This window comes from Pleurodeles waltl, chromosome 1_1 (genome assembly GCF_031143425.1).
Source record: "Pleurodeles waltl isolate 20211129_DDA chromosome 1_1, aPleWal1.hap1.20221129, whole genome shotgun sequence".
In the NCBI taxonomy this organism is placed as follows: domain Eukaryota; kingdom Metazoa; phylum Chordata; class Amphibia; order Caudata; family Salamandridae; genus Pleurodeles; species Pleurodeles waltl.
Genome location: NC_090436.1, coordinates 556,426,901 through 556,446,321, shown reverse-complemented (window position 1 = coordinate 556,446,321; position 19,421 = coordinate 556,426,901).

Below are 19,421 nucleotides of genomic sequence, written 5' to 3'. Positions count from 1 at the left end.
TCTTCCTATCTGTTTGCCTATCCTATGGTACAGGGTCTGACATAGCTGGTCAGGTGGACAGTACTTTGGAATATCTATACAGGTGAATCAATGTTTAGTTATTCTTGGCTATTACAGGACAGGCATATTTGCAGTCTATAGGCTGTACAGTGCAAATAAAGAATTTGTGGGTGACAGACCATTTGTGTTTTGTGTTGGTAGTGATTGCACATCCCAAAACATTCTCAAAAGCACTATTGGACATAGATTGAGTGTTGATTGTGTTTATTTACAGGTGTTCTTAAGTTAAAGGTGCAGAGTAATGAGAAAAAACAAACACACACAGTGAAGGGATCTGTCATGGTGAATGTAATCATTAGAGTAGCTGCCACAACATTTGAAGTCCAAATTCCATTGTCCTACTATCCTGGAACATGGAAAGTGTTTGTAGAACAGTCAAAAGAGTGAATCAGTGGCACGCAAAGAAGTTCCATCAGAAAGAGATGACTTCTTGGCAGTGATTGAGGTCTTGGCATCTGCACATCATTCAGCTACAGAGGCAGGGGTGTCTGAGGTAGGTTTTTCCCCAGCAGGGCCTCCCTTCTACTCGCTGCCCAGATGTTGAAGGGGACGATGTTAGGGGGCCAAGGGGGCAGTGGAAGTGATGTGTTGTTGTCCCTTATTCCTGCTCACTGTGGTCTTGATGTTCCTCAGCGCCCCTGTTAGGGAGGCCAAGGTGGTACTGTGGACCTCCCACTGTTGTAAGACTTCATGGTGGTTATTCCTCTGTAGCTCCTTGATCTCCCTGAGTTCAAAATGTACCTGGCCCATCATGCATTGGGACTGTTGGTATGCTCTCAAGACTTGGATGATGGTGTCCTGGCCAGACCCAGCCCCAGCAGCCTCATGCCCCTGGCCCACACCATCCCTCCCATGCAACCTATCCCTGCATGCCTATGCCCTTGGCACAGTCTGACACCTACTATTGGGTCCAGGTCCATCATTGTCCGAGGTGTCCAAATAAGACTCAGGTACCTAGACTAGGATGCACACAATGGTGGATTGTATCCTCTGGAAAGAGGCTTGTGGGTGAAAGGTTGCCTCAGATGTTGATGCTACAGGGCTGGGAGGTGTCAATATGTCATGATGAGGCTGACCGTTGTCATCTGACCAGGTACCCCAGATGGGCCAGTGACATCCTCAACATCTACACGTCCAGGAGTTGTATCATCACTGAGGGCTTCATCCAGAGGAGGAGTGGCAGTCTCTGGAGGGGTCTCTATGTTTCCAATCACAGATAGACCTGTTGAAGTGATGGACAGGATGCTACAGGTTGTATTCTGACATGGGCTTCCAAATGTTTACAGTGACATTTGTTTTATGGCAAATACACATTGGCTTTGCAATTCTCCCTTTATGTGAGCGACACACCTACTATCAACTGCATGGACCAGACATTTGAGGAGATGATAAATTCTATTTCAAGTCACCTTGCTTCAGGGTGTGTGAGTATCTTGCTACTTGGGTGACTATTCATGCACTCCTATTATTCCAGCAGTGCAGTTAAAGCAGTGGCTGGGCAGGATGTGGTCTAGGTCATCTTGGGACGTAGTAAAATGTGATGCTTGCAGACCCAGGACCATTTAGTTGAACATGTTACTTGCTGACAAGTGGTCAGTCCATTGTGTATTTGGATACTGCAAGATGCATTTAGAGGCGGCATCTTGGTACCTTTGTTTGTCTGCCATTGATTTTGCATGCTGGTTGGGTTGCTCTTATTGTCCACACCATTTTCATCTTGGCTTATCTATTAAAGATGACTCTAGTTGATTAGGCACATCACAGAGTGTACCATGATCTGTAAATTGGTCCCTCCCAGGTAGCTAAACATCACTTGTGATTTGGCAGACAGCAACACAATGCTACTATGGTCACTGGCCTGGTGATTGTATTTCAGCAACTGGCCCTCCTGGGCTTTCAAGTAATGTTACACCAACCACTACAAACAGCATACATAAGTCAACTTCTCAGATGCATACATTTTTATCGGGATATGTGGCAGGATGTGAGTACAGATGCACATTAGGCAGGTATTTTGCTTTGGGTAGACAGTGTCTTCTGGCCTCATCATGGCTGTCTTTGCCTGTCTTCCCCGCACAGTACACAGATGGGATAGCCCCAGGTGACTACAGTTCAGTAGCTTAGTAGAGGTAGAAGGGTCAGAGTAGGTGAGTACACAGTTGTAGCTGAGGGGAGTGACATTCCCAGTCCCTTCTGGCCTTAGTATTCCCGTCATAGTCTGTCCTCCCCACACAGTATACAGATGGGATCCCCTTTGGTGAGTACAGTTCAGTAGCTGAGTGGAGGGAGAAGGGTCATAGTAGGTGAGTACATAGCTCTGGCTGTGTGGGGTGACATTCCCAGTGCCTTCTGGCCCTAGTATTGCTGTCATGGTCTGTCCTCACCACACAATATACAGATGAGATCCCCTCTGTTGAGTACAGTTCAGCAGCTGAGTAGAAGGAGAAGGTTCATGGAAGGTGAGTAAACAGAGTGACATTCCCAGTACCTTCTGACCTTAGCATTGCTGTCATGGCCTGTCCTCCCCACACAGTATACATATGGGATCCCCTCTGGTGAGTGCAGCTCAGTAGCTGAGTACAGGGAAAAGGGTAGTAATAGGTGAGTACACAGTTGTGGCTGAGTGGAGTGACATTCCCAGTGCTTTCTGATAATAGCATTGCTGTCTTGGTCTGTCCTCCCCACACTGTATAACAATGAGATCCCCACAGATGAGTAGAGTTCAGTAGCTGAGTAGAGGGAGAAGGGTCATAGTAGGTCGGTACACAGTTGGGACTGTGTGGAGCGATATTCCCAGTGCCTTCTGGCCTTAGCATTGCTGTCTTTGTCTGTCCTCCCCACACAGTATACAGATGGGATCCCGTCGGGTGAGTAGAGCTCAGCAGCTATGTATAGGGAGAAGGGTCATAGTAGGTGGGTATGCAGTTGTTGCTGTGTGGAGTGACATTTTGTAGGAGGCAGGCCTGATGTGTTGTGGGTACCTAAGGTACTTACACCTTATACCAGGTCCCTTATTAGTGTAGTCAGTGTCTAGAAGTCAGGCTCTCTAGAGGTAGCTGTGGATGAGCAGCCAAGGCTTATCTAGGAGACATGCAAAGCTCATGCAATACCACTGTGGTCACACTTAGTACTTACACACATGAAAGAAAACACTCAGTGTTACAAAAATAAAGGCACTTTAGTTTGGTGACACAAACACCACAAATACCAAAGAGACTATACTCCTTTAGGAGGCAAGGTAAGTAATACACAAATTATATTCACTAGTATGCAAAAAAGGCATAAAAACAAAGAAGAAAACAGTGCAATTAGTGAAAATCACAATAGGAAGAAATGGGCCTGGGGGAGCACAAACCATATACTAAGAAAGTGGAATGCGAAAGTCGGTCTCCAACCTAGGTAAGTATAGTTTGTAGAGGGGAGCTGGGAGTACTAGAAAAGCCCAAATGTAAGTACCACAACCCACCCCAGCGACCAGGAAAACAGGAGTTAATCACAGTAAGTTTCCCTGACACACACACAGAGAAGTAAAGAAAAATATTGCAAAACCCAAAAGAGACTGCAAGACACCAACACTGGATTCCTGGACCAGAGGACCTGTGGAAAAAGGGACCAAGTCCAAGAAGCACAGAAGAAACCAGGAAGGGCAGGAGCCTCTACCTACCAGGATGAAGGTGCAAGAAGTGACCCACCTGTGAAGGAGAAGAGTCAGCAATGCACCCAAGAAAATGAAGTCGGGTTCCTGGAGGGTGCAGGTGATGTCCCACACCGGATGGAGGATTGCAGTTGGGTTTGCGTCATTGGAGTCCGCCAACAAGCCTTGGCACACACAAAGCTCGCAGTTAGCGGAAAATAGTGCTGCCGGGGACCAGGAAGGACCAGGTGGACTCTACCCAGGAGAGGGAGTCAGAGGGGACCCTCAGCAACACAGAGAGCCCGCAGAAGACCAGGCAGAGCCCACAGGAGTCCCACAGGATGGGGACAGGAGAGTCGCAGAAGAGGCCCACGCAGCACAATTAAAAAGGCTCCCACGCCGCCGGAGAACCACTCAAGGAGCTTAGCATTGCAGGAAGGAGTGCTGGGGACTGAAACTTCAAGATGCCTGAAGATCTTGGAGGAAGGATGCCAACAAGCCTTGGCAGCTGCAAAGGACGTGATGCATGGGGGTACTGTCCTGCGTGGGCAGGCAAGGGCTTACCTTCACCCAAGATAGACAGTTGGAAGAGAGGACAGTCTGGACCATTTCAGTCCACCACCCATGATGCAGGATCCATGTAACTTAGCAGGAGAGGGGATCCACGCAGCCGGTCATCATCACAGTTGGTGCCTGCAGAAGCAGGGGAGTGACTCCTTCACTCCAAGGGATATTCCTACCTTCTTCTGATGCAGGCTGAAGCCAGACTGTCCTCAGAGAATGCACGACCGGGGAAAGGTTGCAGTTGCTGGATGGAGCTGGAGATACAATATTGCAGAAGGCATATTGCTTCTTTGTTGCAGCTTGTAGGGTCCTGAAGAGTCCAGATGCAGTTTCTTAGGTCAGAAGTCAAAGTGGAGGGTGCAGAGGATTCTTGCTGGAGTCTTGCAATCTGAATCTGAGGAGCCACCCAAAGGAGAGACCCTAAATAGCCATGAAAGGGGGATTGGTCACAGAGTGAATGTGTGACACACAAAGGAGGGCATAAAGGATGAGCTTTTTCGCTGGCAGTTGTGGGTGTCTTGCTATCTGCACCTACTGGATTTTTACATGGATGTCCCAGTTGGTGAGGGCGGGGGGTTCAGCTGCTGCAGAGGCAGGGGTGTCTGAGGGTGGTTGTCCTCTGGCAGGGCCTCCCTTCCATTGTCTGCCACAGAGGTACTTGGGCTTGATGTAGTTGGCCCAGAGGAATGGGTAGATGTTGGTGGAAAAGTCCTGCTCAGGTTTGTATGGATGTCCCTAAGCACCCCTGTTAGGGTGGCCCTGTTAAAATCACAGTCCTCCATTTGTTGGGTCATGTCCCTCTGCAGCTGCTTGATTTCCCAGAGTTCAGTTAGCACATGGCCCATCATGCCATGGTACTCCTGTTAGACCCCCAAGACTTGACTGATGGTATCCGGGTTGTGAGTGGCCCCAGTAGCCCCACTCTGCTGGTCCACAGCATTCCTCCCATGGACCCTACCCCTACAACCTTGTGTCCTTGGCACAGGGTGCCCTCTGCAACTGGTTCCTAGGCCAGTGTCAGGATTGTTGTTATGCACGTCAGGATCCAGGACTCAGGGACACACAATGGTAGCAACTGTGCTGGCAGGCACGTTGTTGTCTGTGATGTAGAAGCAACTAGGGTGGGAGGTGGTGTTGTGGGCAGAGTGAGACTCACTGTTGCTGTCTGACCAAACTGACCAGATGGGACTGGACCGTCATCCATGTTCACATATCCAGGACTGTCGTCATCACTGAGAGCTTCATTCAGAGGTGGTTTGAGAGCCTGGTCAGTGGACAATGTCTAGCCAGGTGCTGTGCCAGCTTGGTCTGTTGAGAAACAGAGTACATTGTTATTGGTTGAAGTGTGGAATCTGCATCCAAAGGGTTTGTGTATCTGTAAGTAGAGGCCATGGACAATATTATGTGGTAGGTGTGCTGATTGTGCCATGTTACGATGGTATTGAAGTTGTTGACAGGATATATGTGAAGCTTGCATAAACTATTAGACTCAAGCAACTTATTAGATGTGGTGATCAGTTGCATTTTGGATGAGGGAATGAACATGACATCTTACAAACAGGTAAGCCAACACAATGGTGAGGAAGCATGTTTATTTGACCATTCCATGGCCTAGTTGTGTGAGATACAGGCGAACACACAACTTTGGGGTTTATGTAGCTGTAGCCACAATATGAACAGTGCAGAGTCCATGTGTTAGCTGCCACTACCAATCTGATGAAGCAGATGAATGCCTTAGGAATACTTGATGTACAAACTTGGTAAGGTGCCATTCCTTCCAGATTAGTTTTATTTTGGGATACCAGGACAAGAGCAAGCTAGGTAGGCAGACAAGTCTCTGGGTTGAGCATGATATGTAGAATGCTCACTCTCATGTGAGTGAACATCTATTGTGAGATGGCAAACTGGTGTATGTGGGCAGGAACACATAGGCCTGTTGGTTTGAGTTACAGAAACAGGCCCTCCTTGTAGTTGTAGGCATGTTACTTGCTGACTGCCATACTACCCAAATGTTAACGGTTTAGGTGCGTGCACATCAGCTTTGAGATGGCAAACATGCATTTGGACAAGAGCACAAAAGCCTGTTGGTTTGAGTTATAGAAATAGGGCTTCTGGGTAAGTTTAGGCATGTCACTTGCTGACTCCCCATACTACACAAATGTTAAACTCCCAGGTGCATGAACATCAGTTGTGAGGTGTCAAACAGGTGTATTTGGACAAGAGCACAAAGGCCTGTTGGGTTGAGGTATAGAAGCAGGGCCTCCTGGTAGTTGTGGGCATGTCACTTGCTCACTCCCTACACTACACAAATGTTAAACTCCTAGGTGCATGAACATCAGTTGTTAGATGTGAAACAGGTGTATTTGGGCAAGAACACAGAGGTCTATTGGTTTGAGTTACAGAAACAAAGCCTCCGGGTAGTTGAAGGCATGTCAATTGCTGACTCAGCACATTACACAAATGCTAAACCCCTAGGTGCATGAACATCAGTTGTGAGATGGCAAACAAGTGTGTTTGGGCAAGACCACGAAAGTCTTTTGGTTTGAGTTACAGAAACAGGGCCTCCTGGAAGTCGCAGGCATGCAACTTACTTTACTTCCCAATGCTTGACAAATGTTTAGTCTTACATATCTGTTTCACACTGTAGTTAGGTTGACCCATACAGTTACATGTTGACACATGCTATCTATGGTGTGTCAACATGTAAATGATCTTTTTTATTTTTATTCACTCACTGACCCCATTCCAACACATGGCAAATAATGGGGATTGATACATGTGATGTTATGTATGACAGTATACATTGACAGACTTGCATCTCTGCTACTCTGGGTATTTCATGTTAGGAAAGTAGATGAACAACACAGTGGCAAAAGGTGACATATGAGCGTGCAGGACTTTGAAGACTTGTGACAGTTTTTGTGTTGTGACTTACCAGACTCCGCTTTCCCAGGTATTCCTGTCAAGCCCTCTGGATGCAGGATGGCCAAGACCTTCTCCTCTCAGGGAAAGAGTTGTAATAGGGCACTGGGAGGACCACCTCCAATCTTTAGAGACTCCATGTGTTGCCTGGAGGCAAGGGAATGCATCTTTCTCCTCCAGTCATTCCATCTCTTTCTAATATTCTTGTTTGTGCCCCGGGTGGTACCTACAGCATTCACTGTGTTGACTATACTTTGCCACATTTCCATTTTCCTACTGAGAGAAGTATGCTGGAATTGGGCTCCAAACAATTGTGGGTCTACTCTCATGATTTCATCCACAATAACTCTCAACTTATCTTCAGAAAAAATGGGGATTTTTGAGATGTGGCATGGATGTTAAATTAAAGTGTGTGACAGAGACTTACTTAACAAGAAAAGTCATATAGGGAGTAAATGGTTAAACATGTGTGAAAGGTAATAAATGGGATGGCGGGAAAAAAAGTGTTGCCTTCTCTTTCAATAAAATAAGTGGTCTCTCGTCTCTTTCTTGCAGTGCTGTAGTGAAAAGGCAAAGGATCATGGTCTGGGAAGGGGCAGTGTTTTATAGTGTGATTTCAGGTTGTAGGAGGCTGGCCTGGTGTGTGGTAGGAACCTATGGTACTTACACCTTATACCAGGTACATGTATCCCTTATTAGCATAGTGTATGCTATGTCTAGAAGCCAGGCTCTCTAGAGGTAGCTATGGATGAGCAGCCAAGGCTTATCTCGGAGACATGCAAAGCACACAAAGTACTTACACACATGGAAGAAAACACTCAGGCCCGTATTTATACTTTTTGAGCGCCGCATTTCCGCTGCTTTTTGACGCAAAAGCGGCGCAAACTTACAAAATGCTATTGTATTCTGTAAGTTTGCGCCGCTTTTGAGTAAAAAAATGATGCAAATGCAGCGCTAAAAAAGTATAAATATGGGCCTCAGTGTTACAAAAATAAAGGTACTTTATTTTGGTGACACAAATACCAAAAATACCATAGAGACAATACTCCCTTAGGAAGTAAGTAATACACAAGTTATATACACTAGTATGCAGAAATAGGCATAAAACTGTTAGAAAACAGTGCAATATAATGAAAATCACAATAGAGAATAATGGACTTTGGAGGAGCACAACCATGTACTAAAAAATGGAATGCAAGTCAGTCCCCCAACTAGGTAAGTGGAGTGTGTAGAGGGGAGCTGGGAGTATTAGGAAAGCCCAAAGGTAAGTACCACTACACCCCCCAGCGACCAGGAAAGCAGGAGTAAATCACTGGAAATTCCCCAGGACACCCACTGAGTAAAAAAGAAGAATGCAAAACCCAGAAAAGACTGCAAGACACCAACAGTGGATTCCTGGACAAGAGGACCTATGGAAGAAGGAGACCAAGTCCAAGAAGCACAGCAGAGTCCAAGAAGGGCAGGAGCCCCTACCCACCAGACTGAAGGTGCAAGAAATGAGTCGACGGTGAGATGGAGTCGAGTTCCTGGAGGATGCAGGTGATGTCACACGCCAAAGGAAGATTGCAGTTGTGTTTGCGTCTTCGGATTCCATCAACAAGCCTTGGCACACGAAAAAACCTGTAGTTGGTGGAAAGTGGTGCTGCCGGGGACCAGGAAGGACCAGGAAGGACCAGGAAGGACCAGGTGGACTCTACCCAGGATGGGGAGTTAGAGGGGGCCTGCAGCAACATAGAGAGCCCACAGAAGCATAGGTAGCACCCACCGGAGTTCCACAGGATGGGGACACAGAAGTCAAAGAAAGAGCCCATGCAGCACTACAAAAAGGAGTCCCACGCCTCAGGAGTACCACTCAGAAAGCTGTGCATTGCAAGATGGACTGCTGGGGTCTTGAGCTTCAAGATGCCTGAAGATCTAGTGGAAAAGATGCCAACAAGCCTTGGCAGCTGCAAAGAACTTGGTGCAAGGGGGTACTGTCCTGCGTGGGAAGGCAAGGGGTTACCTCCAACCAAGTTGGACATCTGGTAGAGAGGACCGTCTGACCACCACCTGTGTTGCAGGATCCATGCGGCTCAGCAGGAGAGGGGATCCAAACAGCCAATCGTCATTGCAGTTGGTGCTTGCAGATGCAGGAGAGTGACTCTTTCTCTCCAAGGGAGATTTCTTCTTCTTTCTTGTGCAGGCTGAAGATGGGCTGTCTACAGAGGATGCACAACTGGGGAAATGTTACAATTGCTGGAAGGAGCCTTGGATACAATGTTGTAGGTAGAGTCTTGCTTCTTTGTTGCAGATTGTTGGGTCCTGGAGCGTCTAGATGCAGTTTCTTCAGTCAGAAGTCGAAGTGGAGGTTGCAGAGGAATCCTGATGGAGTCTTGCAAGCCGAATCTGAGGCTCCACCCAAAAGAGAGACCCTAAATAGCAAAATGCATCACGCATAGAAAGAGGAAGTTACGAGGAGAAGTAAACATATTTTTCCTTGTCATACCTTTATATAGTAGGCGGACAATTTTGGGAAAGCCCAGACTGAACCCATGAAATACCTACCACAACTAAATGTAACACAATGCAGCGCAAGCCACTGCGTTGCATTACAATTCTCTACAAAGTCACTCAAGGCAGCCCAAATAGCCACTTACATGGATTTGTTTATCTATTTGAAGGCCTTACGATGACAACTTGAGTCAGGCAAGGACAACACAAGCCATTAATAAATCTGGGCCTAAACACACTAGATTTTGTGTCTCATACATCCATAGATGATTTATATACAGCTATAATTCTATCAGAATATTTTGTAGAAAATGAGGAACAATTGGGGTTTCTGCTGAATTACTTCAATGAAACATGGATTGGCCATGTCAGGTTACAGAAGGACTCCAAAATTCCAAATGAATGCTGGAAATGCTACCTGATTTGCTTAGAGGGAGGTACAAAAATGAATAATGCTATTGAGGATTAGCTGTCTTGGCAAAACATACCTTTATTTCTACAAGTTTCAGGAAATATAGGAAAAGGAGCAATGTTTTCAGGTAGTGCGAGAAGGGCAATCCTTTGAAAGTACTCAGCTAACCATGAGTCATACAAAAAACTAGAGGGCCCGAATATGAGCTTGGCGGGCGATGGCGGTCCGACCGCCGCTGTGTTGGCAGTTGGACTGCCGTATTATGATGCATGCAGTGACATAGATGAAAGACCATCTTGGTACTGCCCACACTGCCAGCAAAAATAGACCACAGCGTTGGTGAAGGAAGCCAATGCGTCTGTCACAGTCCGGACCGCTAGTGCAACCACCGGTCCAATCACGATGTTGCTGTCCACTGACGTGAGTGTGGCGGTCAAAGCACCACAACTGAGCCTGCAGAAAGAGAGATATGTAAGGCTGAAACCCACCTATACTCATCTTCACACATCTGGTGCTACCATGGATCCGATCCTACACATCCTGATGCTCAATGGCACACAAAACCGTCGCTGCCATGCACACAACCGACGGTAAACCAAACACATACCTGTTTCTCAGAAATCCACAGTAACTTGATGGGCCGCCATTGACCTGGTATGTGGCCTGTGCTCCATGGTCCAAAAGATTGTATGTGCCTCGGTTCGGAGTCACACACAACGTAGATCACAATCACAGCCCCATGGCACCTTCTTTCAATGTGTGCACATCCCAGTCACAGGGATACTGACTGATCCGTTCATAGCATTGTGTCACACAACTGCAAATCCTCATCAATCTCACACCTACAAATTGAAGTGACACCCTCACATTGTTCACATGCCATGGCCTTTCGTGAAATAACAGATACATCTGTATGAATGTGTCATTGAACCCAAACACACCTCCCCTATAACATTCTTGTAATTAACTCACAGATATCACCCACATTGAAACATAATGTAAGGTAAATGGCATGCAGAATAATTAGTATAACAAACATCCAAAGCACACAATGTAAATAATCTCTGCAGAATAGGGATGGTGGCATCAGGGGTACCTTGGGAAGGTTGCTGCCCTGGTATACATTCCACTTTGCACATGCCTCTAAGCCACTATTTGCACAGGAATCATGGTCTGATGAATAGCAGGTACAACCACTAGCACTACCAAGTGTCATGCCCATGTGACAAATGTATAAGTGCAAGTCTAGACAGCAAATGCAACAGTAACAACATGGGTCACACAGTTAAAGTAGGTGTAAGGCACACGCATCAAAATGGACACATGTCCATTCAACTGTATAGGAAGGAAGCACAATTGAACACCCTCCATGTGTCGACAAACAAACCTCTAGCCTGCACATATGATACAAATGTCCAAACTACATAGGGAGGTGAAACCTAATAGATATTGACAATGGCCAAGCCAAGATGAAACACTTACCATATGAAACAACACCCAATGCAATGCCACCCCACTTGGAATACATCCCACACATCCATCCATCCAACATCTCTCCATGTCCTGGATGACTCCAGCACTGGTTCTAAAGTCATATCTTCACTACTGCATCAAAGTGATCATTAATCAGAATTAAACAAACATAACTGTAGTCATTCATCACAAATTATACATGAACATCAAAAAGGTAAAAACGTACTGGCATACATAAAGTTTAGCACAACAACCAAATGAACTTTATTGACAAAACTCCAAAAATGGGATAAAGGCCAATGGCTAGTCCATTACAACATGTACATAGCACACTGCTGTGCCCTAACTTGCCTCACTGATCACTGCCACAGGAACCTCCACAGGAATGGGAATCTAATGGGCAGTCCAGGCACCTCAATGATCATCCATGGTTGGGTTTTGTTTTGGGAGGGTTATCTTCACTTTGGGAGGGATGCATTCTTCTTGGTTGTGAGTGGGGTATGGCTGGGTGAAGGGGGGGAGGTGTCACCGAGGAGGACTTGGACGTTGAAGGGTTGGGTTGGGTTGTGGGCAGAGTCCTTTTAGGTTTGGGAGGGGGCATTTCACAGGGGTAAGGAAAAGGCCAAACAGGAAATGTTCGTTGGAACAATTGGGAGGGTGTACAGGAGGGATTAGAGGTTGGGGGGGTAAGGAAGTGCCCATGTGTTCTGTGGCTTTGTGTGCTGTTGGTGCTAGTGTGCTTTGGACAGGTATGGGAATAGGGAAATTGGATGAGGAAGAAGAAGGTGATGGGGGAGGATTGTGAGGGGTGGAAAGCTTAAATGAGGAAGGAAGCCAGAGCCTGAAAAGATCTCTGTAGGCAAGACATAGCACTATAAATGCCTTCCAAGTACTCAACTATCTGTTAGAGCTGGGAGCCTTCTACCTGGATGACATTTAGAATGTCAGTGTGACACACAGAGATGCTCTTAATGAGGTCAATAGCCTCCTTACTCAGGGCAGCAGGGGTAACAGGGGCGGGGGTGAGTTGCATGGCATGAAGAAGATGGCTACCCGCTTGGGGGAGTGGGCCCAGTCAACTGGGTGGGAAGCAACAGGGAGGGCGGAGTTGTAACTACGGGTGGTGGACAAGGAAAGAACTGGAGAAGGTCCTGAGTGTTCCGCCACCACTAAAGAGTGTCCACTGAAGGCCGACTCTGAAGATGATGATGTGGAGCCAGTGTCCTCGGTGGCACTCCTCTCACCATCTGGACCACTGGGTCCCTCTGTATCTGTTGTCTTGTGACTGGAGATATCGTGGCCAGTTGTGTCCCTACTGATGTCAACCCTGTCTCTTCCGCTTGCCTGGGATGATGCTAAAATCACAAATACATATAGGGGCATTCCATTCGCCTAAACACACCTAAACAACAGCTTTGATCACAAAACATTACTAAAATGTACAGTATCCCCAGCCACAAGGTCCTCTAAAGTGCCTCCAACATTTGCTACATCGCATACATGCATGCTACATGAACTGTAAACATTTGTATACAGGAAAATAAGATTCACATACAACTTCAGATGCATGAGTGAAGTTGGCCAATCACAATACTCATGGATCAAGTAGGAGACTTTATCACCTTGAATGGTTTGGCTCATGTAGCAGCCTTCACTTACCTGTTGGCATCAATTATTATGGCAATGCCAACTTCATTCTCACAGATTCAACACAAGATACTGCCATCAGCATATGCATACATACACAATACCATGTTATGAGGAATTGTTGGGCAAATAATCCGGTCATGTTGCATTACGAAGTACAGTAGGAGAAAGAAGGTGATATTGACACACCCATGTCACACTGTAAAATCTCACCAATGGTTACTTCACAATATGTACATTGTCTGAATAGTCTCATGAAAGTTGTACTAATGTTGCTTTGCTGGATGACACATCTTGCACTGACATGTACAATGAGATATTTTGGTCAAAATTACTGTGAGATTTGTGAACAAATATCCACAGCACAATGAATCAGCTAGGCCAAGGGAAATCACCTGTCTTGTTTGGTACTGCTGAAAACACCATTCTAACATTGCATAACTAAAAGCCAATAGTCCATTGAATGTTGTTGTTGCTCAGGGAATCTCCATCATCTGAAAAGGGCCTTTAACATGATTCTTAATGGGAAGGCACATAGGTGTACACTCTCACATATGATTCCACCATTTCTGCACGTCACTCACTGATACATGCCAACAGTCAGGTAATGAACCTATAACAATTGACATGTGCCAAGCACATAGCCAAATGATTTCACATCAATGGCATGGAACTGCACATTGTGAGTAAGTACTGTGGGTCTGCCTGTTATGCCCATCATTGCACCTGCAATTGTTCATGAGAAATCCCATGCAGTAATGGCTTAGGGTATGTGTGACCCAACAAAAAATGTTGATACTCTCCTGCCTGTTGTACCACATGAACTATATACCCATCATACAGAAATATGTTTTTACGTTTTCCAAGAGATTGTGGCATGCACACATAAGTGATGGAATCAAAAATCATCCCATGAAGACAGGTAGAACATTTATGAAACAGTAGTAGAAATGATGCTACGAAAGCGCAAGATACACATGCTAACATGTTGACAGAAATACTGTTGCCAACAGTGATGTCACCCAACTCAATTAACTGTACATTCCCTGCTTACCAAGAGAAAGTGTTGCTCACTGACTACACACAAAGAACAATGTATGCCATGTCACATGCATGATGGCCACCATTACGAGAGACCCTAGTGAGGCACCACCACCCTTGACACACTGAAAACAAGTGGCCCTTGACACACTGAAAACAAGTGGCCTTTTGTGTATAGATGCCAATATGCTCACTTAAGCAGACACATGGCTGAGTACAATGATCTATTACCTCAAGTTGTTTTATGTTGGGGCTGACACACTGAAGGCAAGGGGACTGTTGGGTACAAATCACACCCACAACATGAAACAACATGAGATGACTGACCACTGTACTCAGCCATGTGTTTGCCCAATGGAGTATATTGGTAGTGGACTGTACTCTTTCGTGTCCCTAGTCACTAGTACAATAAGCAAGGCACATCAGCATGCACCAACCACCATACCTACACAAACAATTAATTGTTTGTATCGCACATGGGCCATCTCCAATATTCATAGGGAGATGGCTGCCTCTTACACAGCAACCCAGAAATATAACAGGCAGCAATATGCCCAGGACACAAGCATTTTGTAATTGACAACACACTACATGTGTAAAGGGACACAAATACACACTTTTTAAGTCATCTGCTAACTATCCACAACCCTGTTCATGGCCTACACTGACTAAGCAAGCCCACTGACATCATGTAGACCAGGCCCAAGCAACCTGTACTGTGATGTGAGCCACAATGACACACAACACACCACTCTGACCCTCTGAACGGTAAACTACTTGAGCATGATTGTACAGACACCTTGACATCCACGCAGAATGACTTGCTGCATACGGTTCATACAGGCAACTTCCATTTAACTAACTACACCTTAAGACTTAAGTGACATTGAAAGGGCTGGCATGGGTGTCACTGATAGCTTCTTCTCTGTGGAGGTGTTTACATGCTGTCTACCTTATGTAATCTCATAACACTTCAGAGTGGGTTTGTGTGATATGTGCTGGTATCACAGGAGACACCTGTTAGCATACATGGTACTCTGACAGAGATGACATTCAACATAGCAAGGTGTGTTTGGCTGGATTGGTTGCATGTTACAAAGCTAGTGATTCACATGTCATGATTGCCCCTAAAATAACCAACTATCTGCACTGTGTGTTTGTCACTTGCGCACTAGGCCTGTACAAACATGACTTATGGAAAGGTGACTAAAGACCTTTGGGAGTAAGGGGCCAGTCATAAGCCATTATCACACATTGACAATAAGGGTCAATAGAAAAGAGTACAAGGTCAGGTGGTTGGTTACCTCAATACCCATTCCAAACGTAGTCAATGAAAAAGCATTCAGGACACCATGGGCTATTTCCCATACTGTGAAAAGGCTTCGACAGGCCTTGCCTTCTGCAGGCTGAGCATACAGAACCTACATGACCATCACATTTTTATCACCTTCATGCATGACAGTACATCCTGTGACCATCTGATATGTGTGTTCAGGGTTGTGTGGCACTCTGAAGGGCTCCACGAGATTCAGTTTGTTGTTATATCACAGTCTGCAAAAGCCAGATCTGGGCTAAGTGATCAGATGGACTTTACACATTGATACCAAGATCCTCAACTGACTCAAACAGTTTACATACACAGCTCATGCTGCAGTGCCAATACCATCATGTCATTTACCATCATCAAATCATCACATATAACATTGTTTGTCTGTAAAGTTCACTTGCATATACATATGAAGGCAAAACAAGTAGGATCTAGGGCTTATCACACATCACATAAAGCAATGGTTATTTGAAATGCATAGAGTACAGGGCTCCACACCACAAAACCTGTACATCCTATGTATGGACCACAGATTGTGACAACAGGCTCCCATATAACTCACTGGGGCTCAGAGTCACATTTGAGTCTATGAGGAAGGAAAGGGTGATGTTGAACAGAGTCAAATATGCCAATGAAGTGGTTACCTGCTCCTCTGGTGAGCCACACGCTGGCCATACTGGGGAACAACCTCTTCCACAAGCCTCTCCAGCTCCTCTGGAGAGAAGACATGGGCCCATTCACCTGCTTGAACTGGCATGATTGCTCCCAGAGGCTGCACAAAGCAGCTGATGTGGCGGAGGTGTTGGTGGCAGCAGTGTCAGGAGGCAAGTGAGTAATTTTTCAAAATGCGGTGTACATGAATGCCACGTATACAGTCATCACCATCGAAGGTCACAGCCATTGGCCCGCAACCATCGCAGTCAACAACATTAGCCCATGGCTGTGACAGGCACATTTGAAACCACCCTCTGAGCGGTCAACTTCCGCTGGCAAAGGGAGGTTCCTAAAGTCCAGGGAATGAGATCAGACATCCGCCATTTTGACGGTTGAAACTACATTTTTGCAGACTGTAAAATGCGTGACAACAAGTATAAATGTGCACTTACAACTAAAAATATCTCAACATCCATTGATATGTGTATTCTCCTACACAATCATCAGTGTAGTGCATTTTTGGTAACAGATGCCATATTACCCCCGTACACTGTAACCTGCCGGTGACGGTATTTCTGGAGGTTGTAACATACTTTACAATATTAAAGGGCACAAGAGGAGCAGATAGGTGTGTTATGTGCACATATGTTGTAGACACATCTATACAACCTTGATGGTCATAGCTGGATCTTGATTGGTAGGCAGTTTTGATGTGTAATGGGTGCATTACATTTCCTGTCAGTAATGTTATGTCACATGATTTTGGTCTTACTCATCTGATATGCTGTTCTGGACACAGTGAAAAATTCAGAGTTGTAATAGGGCCTGGGAGGACCACCACCAGTTCATTTGCCTCCATGTGTGGCCTGGAGGCCAGGGAATGCACCCTCCCCCTCCGGTCATGGTGGGTGAAATCATAGGAGAAGAGCCACAATTGTTTGGAGCCCAAGTCCAGCACACTGCTCTGAGTAGGAAAATGGAAATATGGCAAAGGATAGTCATCAGAGTGAATGCTGTTGGAACCATCCTCAGCACAAAGGGGGGAATTAGAAAGAGGTGGAGCAATTTGAGGGGGAAGGTGCGCTCCCTGGCCTGCAGGCAACAAATGGATGCCAAGGCCAATGAGACTGGTGGTAGTCCTCCCAATGCCCCATTACAACTCTTTCCCTGGGAGACGGCCTTAGCCATCCTGCATCCTGAGGGCTTGACAGGAATAGCTGGATGAGTGGAGTCTGATAAGGTACAACACAAAAACTGTCACAAATCTTCAATATCCTGCATGTCCACATCTTACCTTTTGCCATTGTGTTGTTCATCTAGTTTCCCAACATCCAATACCCAGAGTTGCAGAGATGTAAGCTTGTCAATGTGCATTGTTGTACAGAATATCACATGTAACAATCCCCATCACATGCCATATGTTGGAATGGGGTCTGTAGGTGTTTCAATATCAAAAGATCTACATGTACATATATGGGCCGACCTAACTGCAGTGTGGCAACAGATATATAAGACTCAACATTCATCAAGTGCTAGGAAGTACATAGATTGACATGACTATAACTACCAGGATGCCCTCTTTCTGTAACAGAAACCAACAGGCCTCCCTGCACTTGTCCACATACATCTGTATGTCATCTTTCAAATGATGTACCTCCCCTGGGACTTTAGCATTTGTGTAGAGTGCGGAGTCAACAAGTGACATGACTCCAATGACCAGGAGGCCCCGTTTCTGTAACTCAAACCAACAGGCCTTTCAGCACTTGTCCAAATATAACTGTGTGCTTTCTCTCAAATGATGTGCCCTCTCCTCGAAGTTTAGCATTTAGGTAGTGTGGGGAGTCAGCAAGTTACACGACTTCAACTACCAAGATGCCCTGTTTCTGTAACGCAAACCAAGAAGCCTTTCAGCACTTGTCCAAATACACATGCGTGCTATCTCTCAAATGATGCTCACTCACATGAGAGTGAGCAATCAATATATGCTGAACTCAGATACATGACTGTCTAACTAGCTTGCTCTTGCCCTGGTACCCCAAAATGAAAATAATGAGGACAGGAATGACACCTCACCTAGTGCCAGATATAGGAATGTTTTTTCAAGTCGCAAGAGACTTGTTCACTGGCATAAGGTGGCACCAATGGAATATGTGTGCTATTAATGGCTCCCACAACATGTAGGAGGCAACCAAATCCATAGAAGCCAAACCTTCACATTGGCTGATTCCCACGTATAGGGGGAATCTGAGGTAGCTGTCAATTTGTTTCATCATTGCTGACAACGCATCTCTTAAAACACCACTGAATGCAGGTTGTGACGTACCACAAGATAAAGCTACAGTATATTGAAATGACCCTGTAGCCAGGATCTTGGATTGTTTGCCTATTGAGACGGAACTGCTTTATTATGTCACATTCTTAAATGGTCTGGAGGTCTGGAAATGGACGGTAGACTGGACATTCTCCCTCGCCCAGGGTACCTAAGTGTGGAATTAAATGATCTGGAACATTAGTCACTGCGTCCAGACCAACATATCTGATGAGTAAGACCAAAGTCATGTGACTGAACATTACTGACTGGAAATACTTTAGACACATTACACATCAAAACTGTCTACTACTCAAGGTACAGCTATGGTTCCCATGGTTGTCTAGACCTGTGTCTACTACATATGTGTGCACATAACACATCTATCTGCTCCTCTTGTGCCCCTTGATATTGTGAATTATGTTTTGTCCGTGAAATATACCGTCACCAGTAGGGTACCGTGCACCAAAGTTCTATGGCATCTGTGACCAGGAATGCACTACACTGATGATTATGTAGAAGAATCTACATGTCAGGGGGACTTTACATCTTTTGAGATGTTACTACACATTAATATGTGTTGTGACGCATTTAAAAGTCAGCAAAACTGTATTTTCCACTGCCAAAATGGTAGATGCCTGGTCTAGTTCATTGGACTTTAGGAACCTCCCACCGCCAGCGGAAGTTGACTGCGTGGTGGGCAGTTCCAATCATGGTGGACACAGCCATAGGCTGATGTTGTTGACTGTGACAGTCGCAGCCCAATGGTTGTGCCTCTCGACAGTGATTTGCACGTATGTGGTGTACATACATGCCACGATTTGGAAAATATCTGCTGCCATCAACACCTCCACAACTGCATCTGCTGTGTGCCACTTCTGGGAGCAAT